Here is a 12,406-nt window from a genome sequence, read left to right as displayed (position 1 = left end):
CTACCCTTCGGTCCTAAGGACTGCTGTCAGGGAAACTGATCGCTAGTATACGCATAACATATCATACAGATAAATCTCACGACCAAAGCACATAACCAAACCAAGATAATTACCATGAAGACAATCATCTTCTAAATACCCCTCTTTGGTGAGCCGGCATTGTGGCCTTAGACCCACCCCTACTGGAAGGTAACTCACCTCAATTTCGTGCAGTGTTTGAACTATCCTCGGCGTACAAGTCGACTCCTTTCGAATCCTCGATCCCTACGCGACAACCTTCAAGTCAGCACATAGAACGTGCAACCCTAAATAGGGTAGATCAAGTCCTATCAAAGTCAACCTCAAGTTGACACGACTCGCCGAGTTGGGCCATCAACTCGTCGAGTCCCGAACCTTTTACCCATCCTTATCCACGACTCGACTCGTCGAGTTTGGCAACGACTCGATGAGTTCCTCTTCTTTACAATCATTGAATGAACCTTCATCCGACTCGCCGAGTTGTATGAACAACTCGTCGAGTTCACCTTTATCTGATGAACAAGTCCTGACCTTGACTCACCGAGTTGTATGACTAACTCGTCGAGTTCATCTTCAGCCATAAGAAGATTGCCTTGGACTCGCTGAGTCTGTTCTAGCACTCGTCGAGTCCCATGAACTCCAAGTCTAAAACTAAGTCCAATGCGCTGGGTCACTCCTTCTGACCTGCTACAACCCTTCTAACATCTAACTAAGTTCTTTTGACCGTCAACGGATATGGGACTTAATGCCTTGGACTCGTCGAGCCCCAAGAACGGACTCGTCGAGTCGATAACGTCCACACCCTAAATCCTCGATTTCTGATGTACAACACTTGTCCAAATGATAGATCCAATCCCCTAAGCTCGATCTAGCACGTAAAGTTACGAACTTTACATGTATGCATGGGATTATTGAGCCTAAAAGGCCCTAAAATGGTTCTTATAATGCATGGGACCTTCCTTGAGTGCAAAAGCAACTCAAATCTGCCTTGTGACTCTTCCCAAGTGCTAGATCTGAAGTCTTGACCCCCAACCATGTTTGAAAATCATGGTTGGTCACCTCATATGGCTTAAAAGCCCTAAATCTTCCCCAAAGAGGGATCTAACAAACAAGCAAGCAAGGTACAGACTTTATACCTTTCAAACACTGCAAATGCTTAACCAAACTCGAATCCTTCAGTCTCCTCTTGATCCTTCTATGCTCTTCCTTCTTCCTTGACGTCAAAACCCACAAAAATCACTCAAATCCTTTGCTATTGCACTAAAACACTTAGGGTCTTCTATGTAGGGTCTTTGGGAGCAATAGGGACGAGTGGTGGCTGAAAGAGATGATTAAATAGGGTGCAAACCCTCATATTAGGGTTTTTTGTCCAGTCAAAGCCTACTCGTTGAGTCTGGCCGCCGACTCGACGAGTCTGACACTTATGTCTCGTGTCCAAACGCGCTCCTACACAACGAGTTGGGCATTCAACTCACCGAGTCCCAGGCCAAAAATGCAAAATACATTAAATAAAATACATACCAGGATCCGATGCTACAAAAAGAAAATTGATTTGTTGCTGTCTGGACAGGGAACTTGACGAGTTAAGTGTCAAACTCGAGGAGTTGCATGAACTCGGCGATTTCACTAGGAAACTCGATGAGTTGACTCATCTGTCCCCTAAAATTTCGATTTTCAAATCAGATTTTTAATTGGATTATTACCATAACTCGTTTTTATTGCCTACAATCGATTTTTCTGAATGGTAACATGATATCCTTATTAAAATTAAATCATATGGTTAAATTTGGATAATATAAGATTATTTTTACTTTATATGTATGTATGTATGTATGTATGTATGTATGTATGTATGTATGTATGTATGTATGTATGTATGTATGTATAAGAAAAGCTCACTCATACCGTTAGTAGGCCTCATTCACGAAGTTGGTCTATAAGGGGTGTTTAAGGAAGCGGACTATAAAATGACTGTCGTTGGGTATCCACTATTACCCACCGCTCTCTTGACTAGTGAAGGATTGTTAGCCGATCGGGTAGGATAGGACGTTAAACTATCATTAATAAGTATAATGAATATACAAAGTAACTAAACCTTTTATAAATTCCCAATCTTCATTACTTTAGGAAAATGTGAATTTGATGCCAACCCATGAAATTGCACATTGCTCTCTAATTTGTGACTAATGAAGGATAGCAATGGGTAGCTCGTAAATTATCGTTGATCGATGGAGCATGTGTGGTTAACCGGCACATTGATTTGGTGATAATGACATAAAGAGTACCATGCTAATTTGCATGGTTATTCACAACTTGTTTGTGATCCTCAGTATCCCAGTCACAAACTTGAAGGCAATAATCGAAATTAAACATGTCATTGAAAAGTTCAATGAATCTCAAAAAGATCAAGGAATTTCATTTAAAACCTAATTCGTTAAAATTTCATTTTCGTAGTGGAACTGGTAAATCGTCATTTACCTACCTTCAGATAATTTACAATTGGATTACGGAATCCCTCTTTCTAATTGTGAATTATTGTGTTGGGTCCTAGCCTTGATATTTCATTTAGGTGTTATATTAAGGATTAAATCAACTAACTTCAATTTCTCCCTTTTTATAGATGTCTAGTTCTAACAACTATGGTCTTCCTCATCCTTTTGGAAAAAGCTTTTCGTCTAAAGATGATCTTCCATGTGTCGATAAAGGTGAAAGATTAATCCCTTCCTTAGGCATTGGTGGAAAAGGAAGTTGTTCTTCTCTTCCACCACCTCTTCCAGTGATTCTCCCTGACCCATTTTTTCGTAGACTTGAAATGTTCAAGGTCACTCAAGCCCTATTGGCATGCAAGCATCAAGATGGAACTCCTGTGTGTGCACATGTTATGATGATAAAGCTGCACATTGACAGACTGGGAATGTTAGTTGTTGTTTTCCCGAGGAAGATGGTTGTTGACTTGGTTCTTTACTCATTTCCTAAGTCTTGTGGTCAGTTCGTTAAGGTGTACTATATGACAGACCACGATGTGACCCTTATCGATCTGAGGTATTTGCTAATTGCTACTAAATCAGCAATGATTTGGCACACTGGTAAAGCAAAATTTATTGGAAGATCCACTTCCAAAATTTGCATGGACATAGGTAATAACAACGTTGATAGTCCATAAATGATTTCTTCCCTTAAGGGAGAGAAATTAGCCAAGGTCGAAAAGTTTGACCGTAAGAGAAAGGTTGACTCTGAGATAGTTCCACATATCACTCCTAAAGAGTCCATTTGTTTCTATAGTCAAATGAAGGGGCATTGGAAGCGAAGCTGCCCTGAATACCTAAGATATCTAAGAGATGGTAAAGTCAAATTATATGGCTCTACTTCAGGTACATTCACTATCTATCTCTATTAAGTTCCTATTTATATTTCTTAATACATGATGTGATAAGATTGCATTTTGATGTTTTGCAGAATCTAAGAGAAAGAAGGAAGCATAAAGGAAAAGTAAGTTGAGTCTGATCATGAAGAAGTTGATTTCGGACGCACGGTTCGATGATCATATCTTTGAGCTGCTGCTAAGGAGTTATGATAGAATGCTTAGGAATATTTAGTAACATAGTTTTCATATCTATTTACGTTGTAAGGACAAGTTTTTCTGCATTTTTATAAATAAAGTAGATTTTGATTTTATCTTATTTTATGTATCCTTGCAATGGCTTTTGTGAAAATTAGTGATTATATTTCTATTGATAGCCATGTTGAAAAAGGAATTGATTCTCAGTTATATCGCTTGTGGTAGTGTCATAATTTACCAAGTGAGTAAGGATTCTCATCACCCAAGTTTCAGTTGGACAGAAACTTGGAATCATACGATTTGAATTGTGTGATGTATGGGAATCTTCATCCTTGGGAAATTAGGACTAATTCCTTGTTCACATATGTATGTGAGTCAAGTGAAATACTAAAGGATCTAGTACACATTGATGTGCATTGTTCAAATCCATCACAAAGAACAATAAGTCTATTCATCATGATTTATTGATGGTTAAGTAAATATGGTTATGCTTACAAGTTTAAGTGTAATTATAGTACATTAAAAGGTTTCAGTGTGTAGCAGAACGAATAAGAAGAATCAAATTGGGCAGAAAGATAAAATTTCTCCATTCTGAAAGGAAAGGAGAGTACTTTAGTATCGTGTTTTATGATCATCCTAATGATTATGGAACCATGTCACCAGTGATCCTCTAAGTACACCTTAGTGCATTTACATGACTAAGAATAGGTATCGGGAATTGTTGAAATGGTTAAATCAAAAGGATAAATCGTACTTTGTTCCAAAGTTAAGTCTTATAGTTATACTCTAGTTACTCCATGTTGTATCTTGAGTGACATATACTATTTAGGTATATATCACCTCATGAAATGTGGAGTAGAAATGTTTCTTAATCTTGCACATTTAAAATTGTTAGTTGCGATGTTTTGGTTAAAACAAAGACCAACTAAGACTAATTACATGAATTGTTTTCTTGATAAGAACCCACACTAACTCTTGAATATTTGTTTGTCAAGGAATATTCTGAAGTGAATTATGAACAATGGTTTGGCATGCGAAATTAAAGAACACATAATGAACAAGGTGATTTAGGTGTTTAAAAGATGCATTTGATTATGTATGGTGCTACAAAAAAGGATCTAGATCAAAATATACATAACTAACACACACAAACACTCTCAATGTTTACATCTCTCAAACACACTTATACAAGTGGTATGAACCCACCTTATATAGAGGTGTTTGCATGCCTCTCTCTTTATCTCTCATGTCACAAGGCTAATGCACCACATGCAAGTGGGTCTACAAAAGTCATAACATTTACAAAGTCATACATGGATAACTTTGTACCTAACACTCTCCCCGTCAAAGTTAGGAATGGATGACCCACTTCAAATCTTCCAAAATCAAGCAACTATGCGATCTGAGCCTCAAGCTTGAGATATATAGATATGAACTACAAATATTCAATTCTTCCATGATTCTTCAATTTGGGTTCTAGAATGTGAGACCATACGAACTGAGCATCAACGAATAATTAAAAGCTTATCAATTTCCAAATAATCACCCTAAAGTTGAGCATAAAACCACACCCTAAAAATCTTCAATAAGTCCAAACCCATCATGAACCAAAATCACTTCCGAATCTCCAATCGAATAATTTCATAAACTTCAAATACTCAAGGTCACTTCGGTCTTCAAGTCCACGTAATATGAAAAATTCAACTTTCGAATTTCCGTATAAAATTCTCCCCCTTTTATAATAAAAAATTGATTATAAAACCAACAAGGAAAGATAAAGTGCTCAATTTGGAATTTTTCTGGCCAAAACTCCCCCTTAACATGTGGCATAATCTCTTTACTTCAATCTGGAAAATCCAAAAAATCTTGAATTTTTAGCTTCGTTCACGGACCGCCTTTGATAAAATTTCTCAAAATAGGGTAGAAATTGTCAATTTCAAAATTTAGCAATGACCCGGTGCACCCAAAACAACCAAGAATGTGAAACTCTCCACTATTTGTGTAACTAGGTAAAAAGTGTCAATTCACATTAACTGCAGGGGCCTGAACTGCATATTCTTCAATTTCTTAGAAAAATCAGTCCATTTTTGAATTTGCGTATGATCAGCCAACTTTTCGAAACTTCAGGGACTGCTTTCGAAAATGTTGCACAATTCTTCAAACTAATTAAAAATTTCCCCAACATTCGAAACTGTAGGGACTTCTTTCGAAACTTGATTACTTTCATCCTCAATTCATGAATCCAGTAACTTACACCAAAACCTTCGTTAGGCCCAGTATCACCAAATTCGTTATCAAAACAATGACCTTCAATTCGTTTTTGCCCTAATATCACCAACCCAATACTTTTATTTCCAATAAATGACCACATATCGAACTCTAATACAACTCAAAGAAGCGAACCCTAATATCAACCTCTTCATTTGAAACTATACATCTCGAACCAATTACAGAGCCTTCACAATCAAGTCTGTGTTATCATCTGACACTTAATCATAGTTCATTCATCTTCCTATCTAGATGATACGTTCGTTCTTTGCCTTGCACATTCTTCGAAAGAGAGAGAGAGAGAGAGAGAGAGAGATAGAGAGAGAGAGTGAGTGAGTGAGTGAGTGAGTGAGGGAGAGAGAGAGATTAGGATTTATTATATGAATAATAAATTGGTACTTAGAATGATTTTATTAATATATTATAAGATTTATATATTATTTGGAAATCATGTTATCAATTAGTAGTTAACTAGAAATTAATTTGATATTAATTTTGGGATTAAATGAACTAATAAATAATGAAGGGGTGGTTTTGCAAATCACTGATAGTTGGAAAACTAAGCTGATGGACTTCATAGAGTGGAGTGGACGAAATTTATGGGTAAGAGCATAAGATTTCGTCCATGGGATCTATAGAGGAGCTCCATGGGCTGCTTAAGCCATCAGAAGGAATTAGGGTTTCCCCCAGAATCGCTAGCATCCCACCCAGCTATATAAATCCCGTACACCTCTTGGAATTCCAACCGTAAGCTTGAGAAACCCTAGGATAGCCAATTTTCCACCTCTCTCCAAGTCATCTTTTACATTGGGTGTTTATGACTCCATTAGAGGTGCAGCACTTGGGGCACTAAGCTTTCAAGAGTTAAAGTGGTTCTTGTTATTTTTAGATACTAAGTGAGGTAATGATCAAACCGTATTATTATATACAAATTTCAGATTGTAAATGCTAGATCTAGGGTTATTGCTTTGGTGTTCATATTTTTATGTTCGATCGAGAAAAACATAGATCCAAAGAAATTAGGGTTGCATGATCACATAGGAATGTAGATATGCTCATAACCCATCAGATGCATCTTCAGATTCTCCTAAAATCTGGCACATAGGCATGTTAAGAACATTATGTCTGGACGACTTGTAGTTAGGTAGAGTAGCAATCTAATCATTCCATTGTACTTCTTTTATCAATAGCAACACCTGATGGGTCTTAGAAGATCTTGTGTCTAAAACCCATAGGAACCTTTGCAGAGGCACAGGTGTCCATTGAATATTTTTTTAGGAGTTTGGAAATATATTTCTCCTGGTGAATAAAGATTCCTCTATTGGTTTTCTTGACTTGGAATCCAAGAAAGAAAGTTAATTCATAATTCATCCACATTTGGAGTCGACTAACCATTAATTTGGTAAAATCATCAACGAGTGTTGAATCCGTGGATCCAAAAATGATGTAGTCAACATAAATTTTGACTAACATGAAATGGTTTCCATTTGATCTTCAGAATAGGTTTGGGTCAAGAATTCCTCTTTGAAAACCAGAACGCTTAAGAAAATCTATGAGAGTTGCATACCAGGCACAAGGAGCTTGCTTGAGGCCATAAACAGCTTTTCAGAGTTTGTAGAAATAGTTCGGACAAGAAGGATTGACAAAACCAGGGGGTTGTTAAAGATAGACTGTGTTATCCAGTTCATTGTTGAGAAAAGCACATTTAACATCCATGTTGTAAACCTTATAGATTTTGTGAGCTGCATAAGCAAGAAAGATTCAGATGGCTTCAAGATGAGCAATATAAGTGAAGGTCTCGTCGTAATCCAGTCCTTCGATTTGAGTGAATCCTTTGGCCAACAAGCTTGCTTTGTTTGTGATAATAACTCCAGTGTCATGTAGCTTTTCTCAAAAGACCCATCTTGTGTGAACAATAGTGTGATCCTGAGGAGGAGGGATGAGAGTCCACACTTCATTTCTATCAAATTCTGCTAATTCCTCTTGCATGGTTGTAATCCATTCATCATGTTCTAATGCTTCCTAGATAGATTTTGGTTAAACCATTGAGATAAATGCTAAGAAGTGGCATTCTTTTGAATGTATGTAGCAAAACGAATTTGGATACCAACATTGAGATTTCTAATGACTTGATTTGCAGGATAATCCTTTGTTAAGATGTTTAATCTCGGAAGCTCTTGTGCAGCGGATGATCTGACATCAACAATTGGGTTGTTTTGCTCCCCATGAACAATTTTAATTTAAGGATGATTCTCCCCCTAAACTTCTAAATTGGATACATCGCGTCGCCTTCGTTCGAAAAGTGAAAGAAGTTAGCATCATCTTCATTGTTTTTCGGAATAGGATCAAATTCAGCGAATTGATCTGCTGCATCTTGAAATCCATCCACATTAGATGCGAGGGAAGGATGTCCATTCTTCCCCTCAACATAAGAAGGTTGAAACGGATCAGAATCAAATGGAGGAAAGGTAGGGGTCAGACCAAAAACGTTTTGAGAAATTGGAGCTATAGTTCATAAATACAGTCTTGATCGAGATTCCAAGTCAATAGCAGTTTCTAAAGGTCCAAACAGGCTTTCGAAGTCAACTTTATAGATGGCTTGGGAATTCAGAGATCCTAATGATGGATCATCAGGCTCCGTGATGTGAGTTGTAACATGAGTTGGACTAGAATTCTGAACAAAGTAGTCATCAAAAATGAGCTTTCTTCAAGTACACGAGTTCGACAATTCAGAACTCTATAGGCTTTGGATTTTGCTGAGTATCCCAAAAATATTGCTTCATCATCTTTGGGTTGAAACTTGGTGAGTTGATATCGGTTATTTTTCATAAAGCATCTGCAGCCCAAAACATGTAGGAACGAGATACTCAGCTTGCGACCATTAGCTGAAAACATGTAGGAAAAAGATATTGTGCATGCAACCATTCATAGCTTCGTACGGTATCATGTTGAGATGGCAATTAATCATGCTTTGGTTTTGAGTGCAGCATGCGATGGACACAAATTCAGCCTAGAGATAGAGAAGTAGATTTTCAAAGTTCAACATTGATTAAGCGGCTTCAACGAGAGTATGGTTTCTTCTTTCAACCACACCATTTTGTTGAGGAGTTTAGGGAGCAGAGAAATTATGGTCAATGCCTTTGTCAGAGAGGAAATTCTCAATGATGACACTGGTGAATTTTGAGCCATTGTCACTTAGAAATCTTATAAGGGGAATTTTAACAAGAACTTCAATTCTTTTGATGAAATTAATAAGTTCTGAGGCTGATTTAGATTTTAACCTAATGAAGAAGACCTACGGGAACCTTGTGTGGTCATGAACAATCACAAGAATGTACTTTTTGTGCTACATACTTTCTATGCTGGAGGGTCCACAAAGATCAATATGCATAAGTTCTAATGGTTCTGAAATTGGCTTTTCAATGACTATAAGAAGACCTTTCTTGGATGGCTTCCCACATTCACATGCAACACTAATATGATTGTTTTCAAAATTGAGGAGTGGCAGACCTCGGACCATTTCATTGGAAATAAGATCATTATACATCGGCAGTTTAGAAGATCAAGCCTCCAATTCCATAACCAACTAACATCAGGAAAGGCTTTAGAGGGAAGACAGATTTGATGCTTTCTGATTATCATGTCGATGTCAAATGGATTCACATTTTTGTTGTCATTGGATTTGATTAGACATTATTTCCGATCTTCTGTCATGACATAGCTATGCTTTTTGAAAAACCCAACTCTTTGGTGTGCATCAGTGAGTTGAGCCACACTAATCAAGTTGTGTTTGAGATCGGCTACATATGCCACATTGGAGACAGAGAAATTGTCGTTGGTGAAGATGCCATAACCTCGGATTTATGAATTTGAATTGTTTCCATATGTTACATAACCAGCGTTTGGAGAAAGTTTGAGATCATGCAGAAAGTCTTTCAGCCCCGTCATGTGCAAGGAACAAGCACTATCAATATACCATATTGTATCTTGTTACGAAGCACAAATTGCCTACAAAATCAGTGAGTTTTGGAGTTTTTAGGCTACAAGTTAGGTTTAGGGACATAGGCATGGGCTTTAGACTTGGGTTATGACATTTGACTAACTGGTCTTTCAGAGGTTTTGTTCCAAGACACTTTGGGAAAGAAGTAGAATGTCGTGGTCTTTTCATTTATCTAGAAATCATATTCAATCAAAAGTTGTTTGGATACTACTTTTCTCATATCAACAGTTTTATGGGATGTAGAAATCACTATGTTGACTGAAGTTAGAGATTCATTTTCAACCTTTTTTTACTTTCCATACAAATTTTTGTTTTGAATCGTTGTTCACTTGTTGCTTTTGATGGCACATTTGGTTTGAAAATTGATGTGGTTTGATACCATCAGAGTTAGTTTTCACAGAATGAGTCTCAACAGTAGCTTTTTTTGGATTAGGACTGGCAAGCTTATTTTGAACAACTGGACTAGGAAGACTGGATGGCCTTTCAAGAATCCTAACAGGCGTAAAGGTATTATGGTTCCTAGTGATTGGGCTATCTATCTGAGACACTTTCTTTTTGGATTTCATAATGAATTTGGAATCATTCCTTGACCTAATTTTCTTCATAATGGCATTTTAGGCTTCGATCATAGGGTGGAAAACATCTTTCTTATTCAACCATGGTTTCTTCCAAGAGTCAAATGATGACTTGGAAGTTTTTGCAGATGATGGATTGTTAAACTTAGGCTTAATTGGCACTAACGTTGTTTTCGTGATCACTTTAGAATTAGTAACACACGAGTCAGATGAATCATCAAATACCATTTCTTCATTAATGTCACTATCTAATGATGCCCAAAGGAAGTCTATTCTGTTAGAGTCATGTCCAGTTGTCTCAAGAATTATTTCCTTAAAAACACAATTGTTCGGAGCACCAAAGTTTGGAATTTGAACTCTATTAACAGATGATCTCAAGGAATGAATCCAACGACCGGTTTAAGTCCAGGGGTATCAGAGGCGGAATACGCATGGAATCAGGACATTTGACAACTATAGGTTGGAACTCAGAAATCAGATATTAGAATTGGTCCAAAATCTCAAGAAGGTGTGATAGTGGCGAGACAGGGGTATCCGAGTGTTTGATGTTCGGGATGTCTCCCATAAAAGTTACATTTTGCAACTCCTTCAAGGGACGAGCAATTGGTTTTGGAAACTCCCTTCTAAGACATGGTGCTTTGGACCATGGATGATGAAAATTATGAGTCGTATGTTCATTTGCTTCAAGAATATCAATTGAATGATGTAAATTGTCAAATTTGGCATTAATAAGTTTGTTATCATAAACTAAAGCACTGCTTTTAGAAAAGGTCATTTTACATTTGTCTTTTAAAATGATACATTCATCTTAATACATTACAAGCTCTCTTCCTAGTTATTCTAACTTAAGCTTTCGACCTTCAAAACATAATCTAAGGCGAGTCAGTTTACTCTCTAGCTTCTCAGTTACTTATATGGCAGAATCATAGGCATTACGGACGATGGTAATATCTGATTGGATTAGTGTTAGATATGGTTCACAAAGAGATAAATCAAAATTATTTTCAGCAATCATAGATTTTACCTGCTGAACAATGCTCCTGCTTGGTGAATCATTGGTTTCCATGTAGCGAAAGTTGGGTTCATCATCTTCATCATCTTCTTCTGAACCTGATGACCAGTAGCCTCCATCACATTCAATCGAATGTCCTGCCATAAGACAAAAAAATTCTTGTAGTACTCACATCATCCTCATCTCTAGAGGACCAGTACCCTTCAACATCTCTTGACACAGTACAAAAGCTTTCTCACTTGCTGCTAACTCTTGAGCTCTGCGAGCATGGTATGTATAATCTTTGACCTTTGTTTTCTGATAGGTTTAAGCAAGTCAATATTAATGGTGCAACTCTCTCTACCAACAATTTGATTGCATAGCTCCACATAGCAACAGACAAGTCAGTGCTTTATCCCATCTTCATTTTTTAATTTGACGCATGCTTTATTGTGCGAGGAGACATCATTTGTCCTTTTCTTGAGACACACATGCCAGCTAAAAGATTGGGAATAGTAGGTTCTAAAAGTCTGTTTTTTCATTCTGTTCTATTTCCCTGCACATGGCAAGCTTTTGTCCCACCTCATTTATTGTTTTTCTACCTCTTTTCGGTTTGTGAATCTTTTTTCTAAGATTTGAGCTACTTGCATATTATTTCTGAGATTAATGCATTCATATAACTCTTTTTTCTATCATCCTATTTACTCCATTTCGAGATTAAAAAAAACTTTAAAAAAAATATTTGATCTCGGATCCTACCTTTTTTACGAGCCGACTTAAATGGAATTCATCGGATTCTATGCATTTCATTTTTATTTCAGAGCAAGTATAACTCATTCCAATCGTTATTTAGATTTAATGGCGGATCAACTTCATTGTTCGGATCCTATTTTCCGAAATGAGTTGTTTTGTGGATTCCCACTTTCTACTCTTGTGAATCCATTTTCCAAACTTAACCGAACTGAACGTGGATCCATTTTCTGAACTTGTGAATC

This window comes from Lactuca sativa, chromosome 8, assembly GCF_002870075.4.
Source record: "Lactuca sativa cultivar Salinas chromosome 8, Lsat_Salinas_v11, whole genome shotgun sequence".
NCBI classification, from domain to species: Eukaryota; Viridiplantae; Streptophyta; class Magnoliopsida; order Asterales; family Asteraceae; genus Lactuca; species Lactuca sativa.
Note: the sequence above shows the minus strand (reverse complement) of the source record.